Source organism: Ahaetulla prasina, chromosome 2, assembly GCF_028640845.1.
Source record: "Ahaetulla prasina isolate Xishuangbanna chromosome 2, ASM2864084v1, whole genome shotgun sequence".
NCBI classification, from domain to species: Eukaryota; Metazoa; Chordata; class Lepidosauria; order Squamata; family Colubridae; genus Ahaetulla; species Ahaetulla prasina.
The window spans coordinates 39,794,071-39,809,850 of NC_080540.1; the positions used below are offsets into that span (position 1 = coordinate 39,794,071).

The following is a 15,780-nucleotide window of genomic DNA, read 5'->3' on the forward strand; positions in this document are numbered from 1 at the left end:
CTTCTGGAGGCAAGTTCCACGGATTAATTGTTCTAACTGTCAGGAAATTTCTCCTTAGTTCTAGGTTGCTTCTTTCCTTGATCAGTTTCCACCCATTGCTTCTTGTTCTACCCTCAGGTGCTTTGGAGAATAGCTTGACTCCCTCTTCTTTGTGGCAACCTCTGAGATATTGGAACACTGCTATCATGTCTCCCCTAGTCCTTCTTTTCATTAAACTAGACATATCCAGTTGCTGCAACAATCTGCAAGAAGCCTGCATCCAAAAAAGATGAAAGAGGAGTTTTGGTACAGTCCCTACGAAGAGCATCTTCTTAATTCTCTTTACTTCTTTTTGGACATTCACTATAGGGACTTTTTGATGAACTCTGGTTGGATAGAAAAAGGAAAAAAATAAATAAATAATATTCTTTGATCACTAGAGGGAGCTATGAAGTTGCTTGATTCTGAACTGGAGTTAACTCTGAACTGGAGTCAAGGAAATTTTTGAAAATTCAATATAGAAAATCATTTTTACTATAAATCAGTTAGGGTCTGATTATACAGAGGATATTAAAAAAAAGAATATGTAGAACAATTAGGTGTAGAAAATTATCAACCCACTGTGTCAACTCTACAAATGCTGGACAATGCAACTAACCTAACTGAACCTTTCTAAGATAACTCTGACATCAGCTTTTATTATGATGATGGTTTGACTATAATCCTCCCAGTGCAACTGAAACAAGAGTGCCAAGGGAATTAACAATTTTCAAGAGTTCAAGTTTGGAATTTTTTCTTCGTGGATACTAACAACGTTGAGAACACTGAGAAAAAAAGATATGATAGTCATCTTAGAGAAGGAAACTTTATAAGGATTTGCTCCAGGTTAATCTACAGCGTAGGCTGAGAAGAAAAGAGACTTGATAGACATCCCTCAGAGTAAAAAGATTTCATCCTATGAAGATAAACTGGAGGGAGTGACTTAAATTTAATGACTTAATTAGTTAGGATGGATTTTTATAAGTTTGATATATGTATTGAAAGAATTTTTAAGATAGCTTTGTAGGTATAAAATGAGTTTGTAAATTCATGTCTTCTGTCTTTTTATGTAATGATGAATCATTCCCAAAGTTTCTAAAATACTATTGATTAAATTTGAAAACAGTAAGAAGAAAAAGATTTATTCCATGAGGATAAACTCGAAGGAGAGATTTGAATTTTCTCCCTTCCGGGTTAAAAAAAATTGAAATAATATAGAGGATTCTCTTAATATGAATTATATTAAGAGAATCATCTATATTATTTACAATCTTTATCATTAATATATATAATATGAATGATAAAGATTAATGAGTTAACAGAAGCATTTATTATTCTCCACAGCAAAGAGAAACAGAGATGGTCAAATTGATTCTTTTATCCAAAGAAGAGAATATATCTAACCTTATTCCTATTTTGAAATGGCTTCTGGATTTCATGCTTGCAGTGGGAACCCCCCCCCCCCGAAACTTTGATTTTATTTTTGCTAATTATATTTACCATTATAGAAATGGCTTGTACATACGGTTGTGTAAAAGTAAAAAGTTGCAGTTGTAATGTTGTTATCTTCTACTGTGCTAAAGAGAGTTGGAAGTCGGTGCCTTTTTCTTTCCATTTCCCTCCTTATATCATATTTTTTTCTCCCCTCCCCCTTTCTAGTTTTTCCTTACTTTTCTAATTTCTCTTTGTATTTCCTATTTTGATAAAAAGTTTTTTTAAAAAAACCCCATGGCAAGGGTGTCTAGCTCGATTTCATTGAGGGCTGCATCAAGGTTGTATTTGACCTCGGAGGGCCTGGAAGGTAGGGGGGATGACCGGGGGTGGTGTGGTCATGGTGGACATGGCCAGGGTGGGAGTGATCATGGTGTGCGTTTGACACATGCACTTTTTCTCTTCTGTTCTTTCTTTCCACAGTTCCTGGGGAAGCCCCTGCGCACCATTTTTTTGGCCTCCCCAGCAAAAATGTGCCACATGGGAGCCATACATGCCCCCCCCCGTGGCCCGTTTTGGCCGGCAGAAGCACTATGGGCCGGTCTGTTGATATTTCCAGGCTGGCCCTGCAGGCCAGATTTAAGCAACCCATGGGCCAGATTCTGCCCGCGGGCCTTGAGTTTGACACCCCTGCCCTGAATAGGGACTTTTTGAGTTCTCCCTTACCGACCGCTTTACCCACCATAGGGATTGCCTTAACCAACAAGGGCATGCTGAAGTCCACCTTTAAATCTAAATCTAGAAGACCAATCACATTATTCCCATTTACTCTTGCTGGAACAATCATTTCCTTTCCTAGAAGTTCTCTCAAAACAGCTAAGCTGGAACTTTTCAGAGACGTCTTGGGCACTTATGTCTCACAGTTTCTAGTTAAGTCCACAGGTTTACAGCATTTATAAAACCCCTTTTGATCACCTTTGAACTTTAATCTGGGTAGAGCCATAAGATTTCTCTAATTCTGATTCCATTTGTTAGAGGTTTTTTGCCCCCCTTAATATTTCCAGAATTCAGACACAAAACCTCTTTGTTTCTCTCTCCCAAAACTGTTTTATTATACAAAATTAAAATTCTACTTCCTATTACAGTATACACTCTGATTGATGAGTTCATGCACATTTTCCATAGTATAAAATTGTTTAATTGCTACTCAACATACAATAGTGCAATAAAAAGGCAGGCAAAGATGTGAGACAAAGTGTTGATCTTTAAACTCTTTTGCCCTCTTAAACATATATCGTATTTAACTAAAGGTGATTCATTGTTGAATCTTTATGAACTAAAATACCACTTTTACAAGAAGACCCATCCATGCATTATTCGTTTTTTTTTTTTTTATACTTTATAGTCAAAGCAAAAGCGGCCATCCTTTTCAGTTTATCATCCTTACCACTTGGGAGGAGGAACCTGTACTTGCTCCTAAGAATTTCCATTTTAAAACTTCAACAACATAATAAAAAAAAAATATTAGTTTTGTAATAGCATCTACGGCTTCTGGATCCAACTCCAGATCTTGGCACCAGGATATGAAGAACGTCTCTCAAACCTTGTAAGAATTGCTGAATTACTTTCTCGGGAACTTTTTAGGAACTTTCTGCTGTTGTTTCTGGAGATTGTTTGATACCCTCCCCAGTGCACTGTAATTTTAAGTGTTCTGTCCTAAAATCTGATCACCTGCTGCTTATGCAATGGGCTTATCCTTTTAAGCCAGGATCTACAGACCCAGAAGACATTTTTACTGCTGTCTGAAAACTCTACAAAGGCATTTGCCCTTAAAAAGAAGTTCACATTAGAGCTGAAGACGGAAGAAGAGAAATCCCAGGACGTTTCAGTGGAACAGCATTTTAAGGTAGGAGACATGGCGACGGCCCCATTAGGCATGTGAATGAGGCAGAAGCCCCTTGCCCTAATTGTGTTTGTTTTGAATCTTAATGTTCATAGTGTTAAACATGAGAAAGCAGGAGATTGGGAATAAGAAACCTAAGTGGAAATTTCTACTTTGTGAGTTGATGAGGGTGGGGGAATTAGCAGAAAGGTGAAGAGAATCCTTAACCAGGAGTTACGTAGATAAATCTGTGTGATTCTTTCTCATACATTTATAGTTCTGGTTTCTATGATTTGGATACATTTGGTTTCCTATAAGCTAAAGCAGTGATTTTCATGAAGGAGGGACAAGATTATCCAGCTTAGTACACCACTGCAAAAGAATATATTGAAGTGAGTTGAAGTGTAGGGATCATACAGTATATACCTCTAAAAGCCTTGGGTGCAAATCCAAAATACTTTCATAAATTTTATGTTATGAAGTTGAGATCACTCCTGTACTTTCTAACTTAGAGCTTTTTTTCAATATATGTAGATAATAATGTATTAACTAAAATATAACAAATGGGAGAAAAAAATTTGATCTAAAATATTTTTTTTCCTGCTTGTGACTGATCAGCTGTGGCATCTTCTAGAATCTGTTAAAATAGCAAAAACAGAAGTAAACTCTCAAGCATGTTGTCCACTTTGGTTTTTATCTGTAGAGAACATGATTGCATATTTTATCTGTAAAATATCCTTTTTATGTAGTTTGTTTAAATGTTTTATAAAAAGTGAGATGAGGTTCAAGAGAAAATCATTCATTTTGTTCACTTCTCTTCCTAGTTGTCTTCAGCTGTCAACTGTAACCTGGCCATGTCTTCTCCAGTTAGCAAATACTTGAGCTATAAACCTCCTGATGGTGGATATGGATGGATGATTGTCTTTGGAGCCTCCCTTTCAGTTGGATTTGCTTACTCTTTCCCTAAAGCTTTGACAATCTACTACAAAGAACTCCAGACTGTTTTTAATATATCCTATAGTCAGGTTGCATGGGTATCATCCATTATGTGCTCCACGACTTATGGCGGAGGTGAGTGAGATGTAACCATTTCCTTCTTTCTTGGTTTTTCCAAAGTAAAAGAGTGAATCTCATTTTGCAAAACAAAATTTAAAAACATCTATTTTTCAATTCAACTCAGCAGACTGAAAAACAAAAATCTTGCCTTTCTTAGTTTTAAAATTGTACACAAGAAATACATTAGATTCTTTGAATTCGGTACTAATATAAAGTATTGACTGGAGATTATGAATACTTTAATGTTTAGGTAATTCAAATATTTAATGATAAAGGAAAATAATATCAATATTAGCTATAACTTCTAAAATATTAATGTCGTTAAACATGAAGTTGTTCAAATTTTACATCTAATGTGAAACACAACAATATATTTTAAATTATTTGTTAGATAGTATGAGTTTCTGTCTGAAGGCTAATACTTAATATTACAGTCTCCACTGTGCTGTTTGTACTTGTTATTGTCTATGCATATTAAAAAAGAAAAAAGAAACAAAAATATTGTATATATGGGGACCATTCTTGCTTGAATATGCTTAAATTTCACTCGGGGTATGCTGTTGATTTTATTTATTTATTATTCAAATTTATTATTCAAATTTTGCCATTGCTTCATGCTTTCCAAGTTTAAGTTCCCAATAGCATCACAATTGAATTTTTTCTCTAGTATTGATCAAAATTTGCTCTCACTGCTCTGGGCATATATCAGTAAATGTAGGAGAAGAACCGGTAGAGCTGGGGGATGGAGTTAGGTACATCATCAGCTTAGAATCTTTAAGTTACCACAAACAATCTAAGTTTTGAATTCCACTGACCCTTATCTAATGCCAAATTAGTACTGAACTTTAGATTCTTGTGTATAGGTGTGAGCAATAAAGCCTTTTTTAAACGGCAACTAAATGTATGGTTGTGATCCTTTGCACCTGACAATAAATTATGATATTTACTTTGTTATTATAGTATTATACCTAGTAAAAAAAAGTTGCGATTCGGTTTCAAATTTAACTTCCAAAATTTTCTGCATTTTGTATACTTTTCCAGTACTTTTGAAGTTTTTTGCATGACCACTACATGAGGTAAAAAACCCCCGAAAACCTCTCTGTTTCATGACATTTCCATCATTTTATTACTGTATGACTTAATAACCTGTAGATTATTGTTGTATGCCATCTGTAAAACATTTTGTACCAATTTTCGTTTAGATTGCAGTTTGGAATACTTTTCATAGATTTGGGCCATAGTTTTTCTTCTGTTATGTTCTGACCGCTTCTTCAAAAAATTTGCATCCATTTTATAATACAGTTTTTTAATTAGTTCTCTCTTTGGGTCATATCTAAATAAGAGTTTATATAAATGCCCTAATAGATAGTATTGATTTTGAGTATGTATTTTAAATTCTGCCTTTTTTCTTTATATCCCTGCCTCATTCTTAAGATTAGATTTTACCCTTCCAACAATAAGTAAACATATCAAACATATCCTTCCATGACCTGATCCAGCCTTCACTGAATTCTTTTTGCTGTGTCTTTAATCAATTCATTAAATTTGAGTAGGCCATGTTTGCATATATAATTATATATAATTATATTTTTATTACTGGAATTATCTCTAACAAGGTTGATGTGAAACTGAGCTATTTTCCTTATTGATTCAATGCTCTTATTAACTTTTGTCTGATAATATATTCTTTTAATTTTTCCCCCTCCTCTTGTATCTCTGTAACATAAATTTCTGTAAAGTCTATTAGCTAGGCCAAGTCTACTATTTTGGAACATCATCCATTCTATTACCGATTACAAGCAACTTGCTTTATAATAAAGTTTAAAATTTGGATGAGCAAGTCTTTTGAATCAGATAATTTTTTAAATTTAATTTTTGGCCTTTTACCATTTCACATAAAGTTGCTGATAATTTCTTGCCATTCTTATAAAGCTCTTTTGAAAACTGCTAACTAGCATTACTAGAACAAATAATTTATCTTTGGTAATACATTCATTTTACTGACTGCAGTTAAATTAGAAGCAAAACAAAAAAAGAGAATACACAAATTTAAAAAACAACAACAATTAGGTGCAAAAATAAGAGAACAGGAACAAAAGTATGAAAGTTCTAACCCAAGTAAACAATTAGAGATAGAATTGCAAGAAACTAAACAAGAATTCAATTTATTAGAAACGGAAGAATTACAGTAGAAAATAAAGTCTGCCATACAGAAGAATATTGAACATGCAAATTAACCAAGAAATGCTTTAATTTATCAATTTAGGAAAAAGAAACAAACACAGACAAAATCAACAATAAAGATCCAGATTTTACATTCAAGTACTTGTAGGTTTTTTTAAAGAATTATATTCTAAAATTATCATTGATGAAGCCACAATGAACAAAGATATTGAAAAGTCAGCTATCAGTTAATTCAGTGATCAGCACAGGCAAATATGTACTTAACTGTCCAAGAAACAAAGATTCCACTAAGATAAATCAAATTAGGAAAAATACAAGGTTCAAATGGGTCAACAATTCAATATTAGAATAGAATAGAATAGAATAGAATAGAATAGAATAGAATAGAATAGAATAGAATAGAATTTTATTGGCCAAGTGTGATTGGACACACAAGGAATTTGTCTTGGTGCATATGCTCTCAGTGTACATAAAAGAAAAGATACCTTCATCAAGGTACGACATTTACAACACAATTGATGATCAATATATCAATATAAATCATAAGGATTGCCAGCAACAAGTTATAGTCATACAGTCATAAGTGGAAAGAGATTGGTGATGGGAACTATGAGACGATTAATAGTAGTGCAGATTCAGTAAATAGTCTGACAGTGTTGATGGAATTATTTGTTTAGCAGAGTGATGGCCTTCGGGAAAAAACTGTTCTTGTGTCTAGTTGTTCTGGTGTGCAGTGCTCTATAGCGTCGTTTTGAGGGTAGGGGTTGAAACAGTTTATGTCCAGGATGCGAGTGATCTGCAAATATTTTCACGGCCCTCTTCTTGATTCGTGCAGTATACAGGTCCTCAATTCTATTACATAGAACTTGAGGAGGATCTGCTAGAACTATCAACAAATGATGGATGATCTTAAAGAAACAAAGACAATGCCACCAACCAGGGAAGAAGCATACACAACTCTGATTACAAAGAAGGAAATTTTTCCAAAGAAACCAAGGTTATATAGAGAAATTTTGCTACTGAATATAGATTATAAAACTTTTACAATCAATTGTAGAAATGTGTTTCAGATATAATACATATTGATCAAACAGGCTATATCTGAAAGAGAAATATAAAGGACAATAGCAGGTTCATAATCAATATAAGAGAACACAGAAATAAAGAAAGGAAGAAAGCTGCACTAATCTTTTCGGGTGTGGAAAAAGCCTTTGTCAATTTGCAAAGGCAATTTCTGTTGGCTCTACTGGATAAAATCAACGCCAGAGAAGAGTTCCAAGGCTGAGTCAAATGCATGTGTCCAGACGTTCATGGTCAAATGGCATCTTCTCTGTAGATTTTCAGTACAGCTTCAAAGCAAGGATGTCCATTTCTTCCCTTGCTATTCATCATTGCTCTAAAAATATTGACAGAAATGATTTGAGAATGGAATGGAATGGAATGGAATGGAATGGAATGGAATAGAATAGAATAGAATAGAATAGAATAGAATAGAATAGAATAGAATAGAATAGAATAGAATAGCTTTATTGTCACATTGAATGTACATTAATTGGCATACATTAAAATCAGTGGTGAATTTCAAATTTTTTTACTACCAGTTCTGCGGGCATGGCTTGGTGGGCATTGCTTGGTGGGCATGGCAGGGGAAGAATACTGCAAAAATCTCCATTTCCACCCCATTCCAGGAGAAGGATACTGCAAAATCCCCATTCCCACCCCACTCTGGGACCAACCACAGGTGGTATTTGCTGGTTCTCCGAACTACTCAAAATTTCTGCTACCAGTTCTCTGAACTACTCAAAATTTCCACTACCAGTTCTCCAGAACTTGTCAGAACCTGCTGAATTTCACCCCTGATTAAAATGAAATTATATTGCATACGGGTGATAAAAATGGTGGAGAGGAATATTAGTTCAAATGTTGTACAGAGGTATAGAATTAGCCATCACAGAACAACGCAAAGCATCAAAACATTTTTATGAAAACAGTTCTTAATTTTGGAAATTTTGCAAATATGAAATTAATGTCCAAAACTCCAAATCAATTACAAAATTAGTAATGCAAGCAGAAGTTAAACTTTTACAGGATGGGGACGATGGGATAGATGGAGAACTCATCAAATTTGCAGACGACACCAAGCTAGCAGGAACACTCCAGAAGATAGGCTTAAGATACAAAAGGATCTTGACAGACTTGAACATTGGGCACTATCTAACAAAATGAAATTCAGAGTTCTACATTTAGGAAAGAAAAACACAATGCACAGGTATATGTGGTACCTTGCTCAACAATGGTGACTGTGAGAGGGATCTTGGAGTCCTAGTGGACAATCATTTAAATATGATCCAGCAGTATGAAGCAGCTGCCAAAAAAGCCAACACAGTTCTTGGCTGCATAAACAGAAAGATAAAATCAAAATCACATGAAGTATTAATACCACTTTATTTTTTTTTATTTGCATTTATATCCCGCCCTTCTCCGAAGACTCAGGGCGGCTTACACTATGTTAACAATAGTCTTCATTCTATTTGTATATTTATATACAAAGTCAACTTATTGCCCCCAACAATCTGGGTCCTCATTTTACCTACCTTATAAAGGATGGAAGGCTGAGTCAACCTTGGGCCTGGTGGGATTTGAACTTGCAGTAGCTGTTGTTAATAACAGACTGCATTAGCAGCCTGAGCCACAGAGGCCCCTTGGTAAGGCCATACTTGGAATACTGCATCCAATTTTGGTCCCCATGATGTAAAAAAGATGTTGAGACATTTAGATATTTTAGGACCCTATGCACTTTATACTATAAAAAATGAATATACAGATAGTCCTTGACTTACAAACATTTATTTAGTGATTGTTGGAAGTTACAACAGCACTAAAAAAAAGTGACTTACAAGAGTTTATCACTTTTGTAGCATTCCCATGGTCATATGATCAAAATCCAGGCCCTTAACAACTGGCATGTCCCAGGATCATGTGGTCACCATTGGTAACCTTCCCAACTGGCTTCCAACAAGCAAAGTCAATGGGGGGGGGAGCCGGATTCACTTAATGACTGCATGATTCACTTAACAACTGCAATACCTTGCTTAACAGCCATAAAATGGGACAAAACTCACTTAACAACTGCTCGTTGTTGTTGTTGTTAGTTGCGAAGTCCGACCCATCGCAATCCCATGGACAACATTCCTCCAGGCCTTCCTGTCCTCTACCATCCTCTGGAGTCCATTTAAATTCAGTAGTGACTCCATCCAGCCACCTCGTTCTCTGTCGTCCCTTTCTTCTTTTGCCCTCAATCTTTCCCAGCATTAGGCTCTTCTCCAGTGAGTCCTTCTTTCTCATTAGGTGGCCAAAGTATTTCAGTTTCATCTTCAGGATCTGACCTTCTAAAGAGCAATCAGGGTTGATCTCCTCTAGAACTGACTTGTTTGTTCACCTTGCAGTCCAAGGGATTCGCAGGAGTCTTCTCCAGCCATGGCCATAAGTAGAGGACTACCCATTAAAAGTTTGGTTATGGTAGAGAATATTATATTCTGTGAAGTGGTTGTTCAGTAACACCATGTGAATCAATGAATATTGTATGGGCTGATATTGATGTTCATATTATTGAAAAGAATGATGTACAGATTTCTGGAAATCAGATAAATAATAGATAAGAAATAGTTATCCTTCTGGTTACTCCAAACTGAACCCTATTGTAAGCTTACCGTATTTTTTACTCCATAAGACACACCAGACCATAAGATGCACCTAGGTTTCGAGGAGGAAAAGAAGAAAAAAAAATGAATCTGCAGTGCCGTCTCACTGTGCATATGGAGCGCCGAATATGGAGCAGCAGTGTAATGAGGGCAAAAGGCAGAGTCTGAGAGGACCACAGATAGGCGTCCTCTCATGTGCCAGCTCTGCCTATTGACTTCTGCACTCCAGCAGGGTTCAGCACTATAAAAGAACCTCACTGCTGCGGCCCGGCTGCGACATTTACTCCATAGAATGCAGAGACATTTCCATCCACTTTGGGGGTGTGTGTGTATCTTATGGAGCAGAAAATATGATAATTTGCAACATTTTCAATTTTTAGGTCAGATTTAACATGTGGAGACTATTGCCTATATGTTACATGAAATATTCTTGCAACATAAATGCATACAAAGCAGGGGTGAAATCCAGCAGGTTCTGACAGGTTCTGGAGAACCGGTAGCGGGAATTTTGAGCAGTTTGGAGAACTGATAGCAGAAATTTTGAGTAGTTCAGAGAACCAGCAAATACTGCCTCTGTCTGGCCCCAGAGTGGGGTGGGAATGGAGATTTTGCAATATCTTTCCCCCTGGAGTGGGGTGGGAATGGAGATTTTGCAGTATTCTTCCCCCTGGAGTGGGGTGGGAATGGAGATTTTGCAGTATCCTTGCCCTGCCATGCCCACCAAGCCACACCTACAGAACTGGTAGTAAAAAAAATTGGATTTCACCACTGATACAAAGATGTGGGTACGATAACGTGATGCTAGATAGCCTTGCAGTTTTTAACAATTCTAACATTCCACTGAATTTTTTTTTTTCAAATTGACAGGATTTTTTTTTTTCACTCTAGAGCAGGGCAGTCAAACTCGCAGCCCGCAGGATAGATGCATCACATTCTGGCCCCACCCCCACCTGGTTAGCGGAGGGGGGGGGGAAAGTCCCAATACATCACATGATGATGCAAGTTTGATACCCCTGCTTTAGAGAAAAGTAATCAAGTTATTGAGATTTCCATAATCAGGTGAGAAAATAAAAGATTTAGTAAAGCGATACTAAGCTAGAAACATTAGCTAAGTAGGACAGCATTCCAAAGCAGCAGCTGAATTAACACACACTTGTCCCAAAGGGGTTGAAAGCAATATCAAACTCTGTATTTTTCCAGAATAATTTATCAGTATGAAATAAATAGTTCCTTCTGAAAGTGCAACCAATATAATCTCTGTATATACTGTTTTTGTTATATTTTTCTGGAATTATGAATCACCTTTATTGTGTTTCGAAAACAAACATTTGGTTCCTGAACATTTTTGGGTGTATCCTATAAATCTTTGGCTGCTAATCACAAAATAGCCTGTAATATGCTATGTTTTATAGAAATCTGTTTTTGCAATGTATACCCTTCAGTACCTGTTGGCTATGCTGCACACATAAAACAAACCTATGAAACATGGAACTGTTGTTGAAGCATATCTAGAATATCTGTAGTGAGTCACAAGTAGTGGCTTTGCTGCTTGGAATACAGCTAGGATATACCAAGTATTGTTATTACATATGCAACTAGGACAGCTGTGCAAGAAAGTCCCATCACATTAAAAAGAAGTGGCTCCTCCAGAATAATTTGATTCCAGAACAACTTCAAATTTTGTGAAAGTGTTGAAGAAGGAAGGTGAAGTTTTGTTATGTGAGACAGAATAACTGATGGCAAGATTAAAGAAGACCTTTTTGTTGGTCCATAGATCAGATACGTCATCAATGACAAACAATTCAAGGATTTGCTAGTGCAGCCAGAGAAAATGGCCTGGAAAACATTCAAGGAGGTAGTTGAGAATTTTATTGGCAATTATAGAGCATCAAACTACATTCAGTTGGTTGACAAACTTCTTACAACATATAAGACCATGAAGTGGAGAATGTCACTGAAGATTCATTTCCTGCATTGACACTTGGAGTTATTTAATCTAGGTGCAGTCAGTGATGAACAAGGTGAAAGGGTTTCACCAGGACATTGCTACAATGGAAAAATGCTACCATTTTTGCAAGTCAATTGGAATTCATCAATGCTGGCTGATTATTATTGGACACTGCAATAAGGTATACTGGACGCTGAATACAAATGACAATCAGAAGGAAAGAGCTGCTGAATAGGGGTGAGGTCAATAGTAGAGAGCTTTTGGTTAAAACTTTGGGGATTTTGAGAAGAGACCACAGAATCAGGTAGTGTGTTCCAAGCACTAATAACTCTGTTACAGAAGTCATATTTTCTGCAATCAAGATTGAAACGGTTAACATTGAGTTTAAATATATTGTTTGCTCTTGTATTGTTATGATTGAAGCTGAAGTAGTCTTCAACAGGAAGGACATTGCAATAGATGATTCTATGAGTTAAACTTAGGTCTTGTTGAAGGCGACGGAGTTCTAAGTTTTCTAAACCTAGGATTTCAAGTCTGGTGGCATAAGGTATTTTGTTGTTTTCAGAGGAGTGGAGAACTCTTCTTGTAAAATATTTCTGGACACATTCAATTGTATTGATGTCTGAAATGTGGTATGGGTTCCAGACAGGTGACCTGTATTCAAGAATTGGTCTAGCAAATGTTTTATAAGCTCTGGTTAGCAGTGTAGTGTTTCTGGAGAAGAAGCTATGTAAGATTAGGTTTACAACACTTAAAGCCTTTTTTGCGATGAAGTTGCAGTGGGCTTTGGCACTTAGATCATTGGATATGAAAACTCCAAGGTCTTTAATAGGGTTGGGGTCATCTGTAAGGTAATGTCCATTGAGTTTGTATTTAGTGTTTAGATTCTTTTTTCCAATGTGTAAGACAGAGCATTTGCTGGTTGAGATTTGGAGTTGCCAAGTTTTTGACCATTCTGACACAAAGTCAAGATCTTTTTGAAGACCTCATGTAGCATGCTGGAAACCTTATATGATCAAATGCACTATAGTCATTAAAAGTTAATTTCATATTTCTCAACCTTCCTATGTTTGATAGGATATTCATAACAATCATTATGAATTTGTATTTGTGTTCAGTTTGAGGGTCTCTATCAAAAAAAGGTTGGGCGCTATCTAACAAAATGAAATTCAACAGTGAAAAAAGTAAGGTTCTACATTTAGGCAAAAAAAAAATGCACAGGTACTGTATATGTGGTACCTTACTCAATAGTGGTAACTGTGAGAGGTATCTTGGAGTCCTAGTGGATAACCATTTAGATATGAGCCAGCAGTGTGCAGCAGCTGCCAAAAAAGCCAACACAGTTCTGGGCTGCATAAACAGAGGGATAGAATCAAGAACACGTGAAGTGTTAGTGCCACTTTATAATGCCTTGGTAAGGCCACACTTGGAATATTGCATTCAGTTTTGGTCGCCGCGATGTAAAAAAGATATTGAGACTCTAGAAAGAGTGCAGAGAAGAGCAACAAAGATGATTAGGGGACTGGAGACTAAAACATATGAAGAACAGTTGCAGGAACTGGGTATGTCTAGTCTGATGAAAAGAAGGGGTGATATGATAGCAGTGTTCCAATCTCTCAGGATCTGCCACAAAGAAGAGGGAGTCAAGCTATTCTCCAAAGCACCTGAGAGTAAAACAAGAAGCAATGGGTGGAAACTAATCAAGGAGAGAAGCAACCTAGAACTAAGGAGAAATGTCCTGACAGTTAGAACAAATAATAAGTGGAACAACTTGCCTGCAGAAGTTGTGAATGCTTCAATACTGGAAATTTTAACGAAAATGTTGGATACCTATTTGTCTGAAGTGGTGTAGGCTTTCCTGCCTGGGCAGGGGGTTAGACTAGAAGACCTCCAAGGTCCCTCCCAACTCTGTTATTATGTTATAATCACCAAAAGTTTTTCGGGAAGCAAAACTTTTGAAAAAAAATGTTATCCAGTGTTCTTGTTCTACAGTAAGAACTTGGATATCCTGGTGTAAAATAAATTGATGAGTAATAGTAGCCACATAAATCAAACTCTCAAGTTAGTATTCAGTGCAACCAGAAGACTATTGGAAGTCTTCTGTGGGTTTTGATCTGATTTGACTGTAAGCTCAAATGTACAACTATGTGCATATCTGAAGAAAAAAGGAAAGATAAAGGAGTCCCTCTGGATTTTACTCATCTCTGTTTCATGGCCATTGAACCAGCACTGTCTGAAGACATTTCATCGGTCATGTGGCCAGCATAATGTCACAGTGCGCTGTTACCTTCCCACCAAAGTGGTACCTTTTTATCTGCTTGCATTTGCATGCTTTCAAACTTCTACATTGGCAGGAACTGGAGTGAGGATAGGAACTCACCTTGTCATGTGGCACTCAGGTCTTGAACCTGGGCCAGCTTTTCAACCGATAAGCCTAGTGTCTTAGCTGCTGATCCACTGCACTGCTCGCATACCTGAAGATTGCAGGGTTTTTTTAAAAAAAAGATCTTGCTTCTCTTTAAAAGCAAGACATCCATACTGCAACATGAAGTAGTTTTGAGTTTTGCTGGAACTTTTTTTAAAATTAAGCTCAGTTCTACTACCAAGACATCTCAATAATATGTTGTTGTTTTTCTCGACAATAATACTGAGAGATTGTCATTGCCATCTTCTGGAGTATTTTTTCAGCTTCTCAGAATATAGGTCTGAGATTTCTTAATGATCTCCCAACCAAATACTAAGCCTAACTTTGCTTACCTTTTTTCACAATCAGTTAAGGATAGTTAGCTGTTTTCATCTGAGTTGGGCTAGGAACAAATAGTCCTTACAAGAACTGATAACTTGCACAGAAGTTTTGAAATTCATTTCAGACATCTGTGGAATGCTCATTATAAACTTTAGTATGTGTTTATGGAATTTATATGCCATGAAATGTTTCGAGAACCCTTATAAACATAGAAAACATGCAATAAAACCACAGTTTACCACCCATCAACAAATATATACAAACCAAATTAAATAATGAATACCACCCAAAGTAGCACTCCCCAGAAACACTCTGGAAAAACTCAGTTTCCACTAGTTTTCTAAAGCCATTACATAGTGCCCAGTCTCACTTCTAAGGAGAGGTTATCCCACAATGTGGGTGCTGCTGAGACAGAAAAGCAAGATTTTCAGACCTCCCCATGTCACTTGTGTAGTAGGTTTTTCCTAGGAGTAACTTCAACAAGTCAACTCTGACTGGAGCAGTTAATTCTGAAGATATCTTTGTACCAACCTGGTTTCATAAGCCAAAAGCAGCAATCTGAATTGTGCCCAGGAACTGATTATTGGCAAGCTCAGAAACGCCAAATAACATGATTATGCTTAAGAGAAACAGAGCATTCTAGCCTAAGGTGATTTAAAATCTAATGAGAGGTTTTCTTTATATATAAAACATACATAAAGTGTCTGTCTGCACATATCACCAACAGAAATAATGTTCTCCAAATGGAAAAGTTGTTTGCTTTTCCTGAGAATATTTGTAAAAGAAGACCATTTTTTTTCTGTCTTATCTCCTC

General features: G+C 36.4%; 1 long non-coding RNA gene across 1 annotated transcript; it reads right to left on the minus strand.

Moving 5' to 3' along the window:
- Positions 1-6,987: 6,987 nt before the first annotated feature.
- On the minus strand, positions 6,988-10,193 carry LOC131191326 (uncharacterized). The gene is made up of 3 exons (XR_009153467.1): positions 9,694-10,193; positions 8,854-8,964; positions 6,988-7,967 (listed from the first exon to the last, which is right to left on the minus strand). It is a non-coding gene; the product is annotated as an uncharacterized LOC131191326 (long non-coding RNA).
- Positions 10,194-15,780: the final 5,587 nt, after the last annotated feature.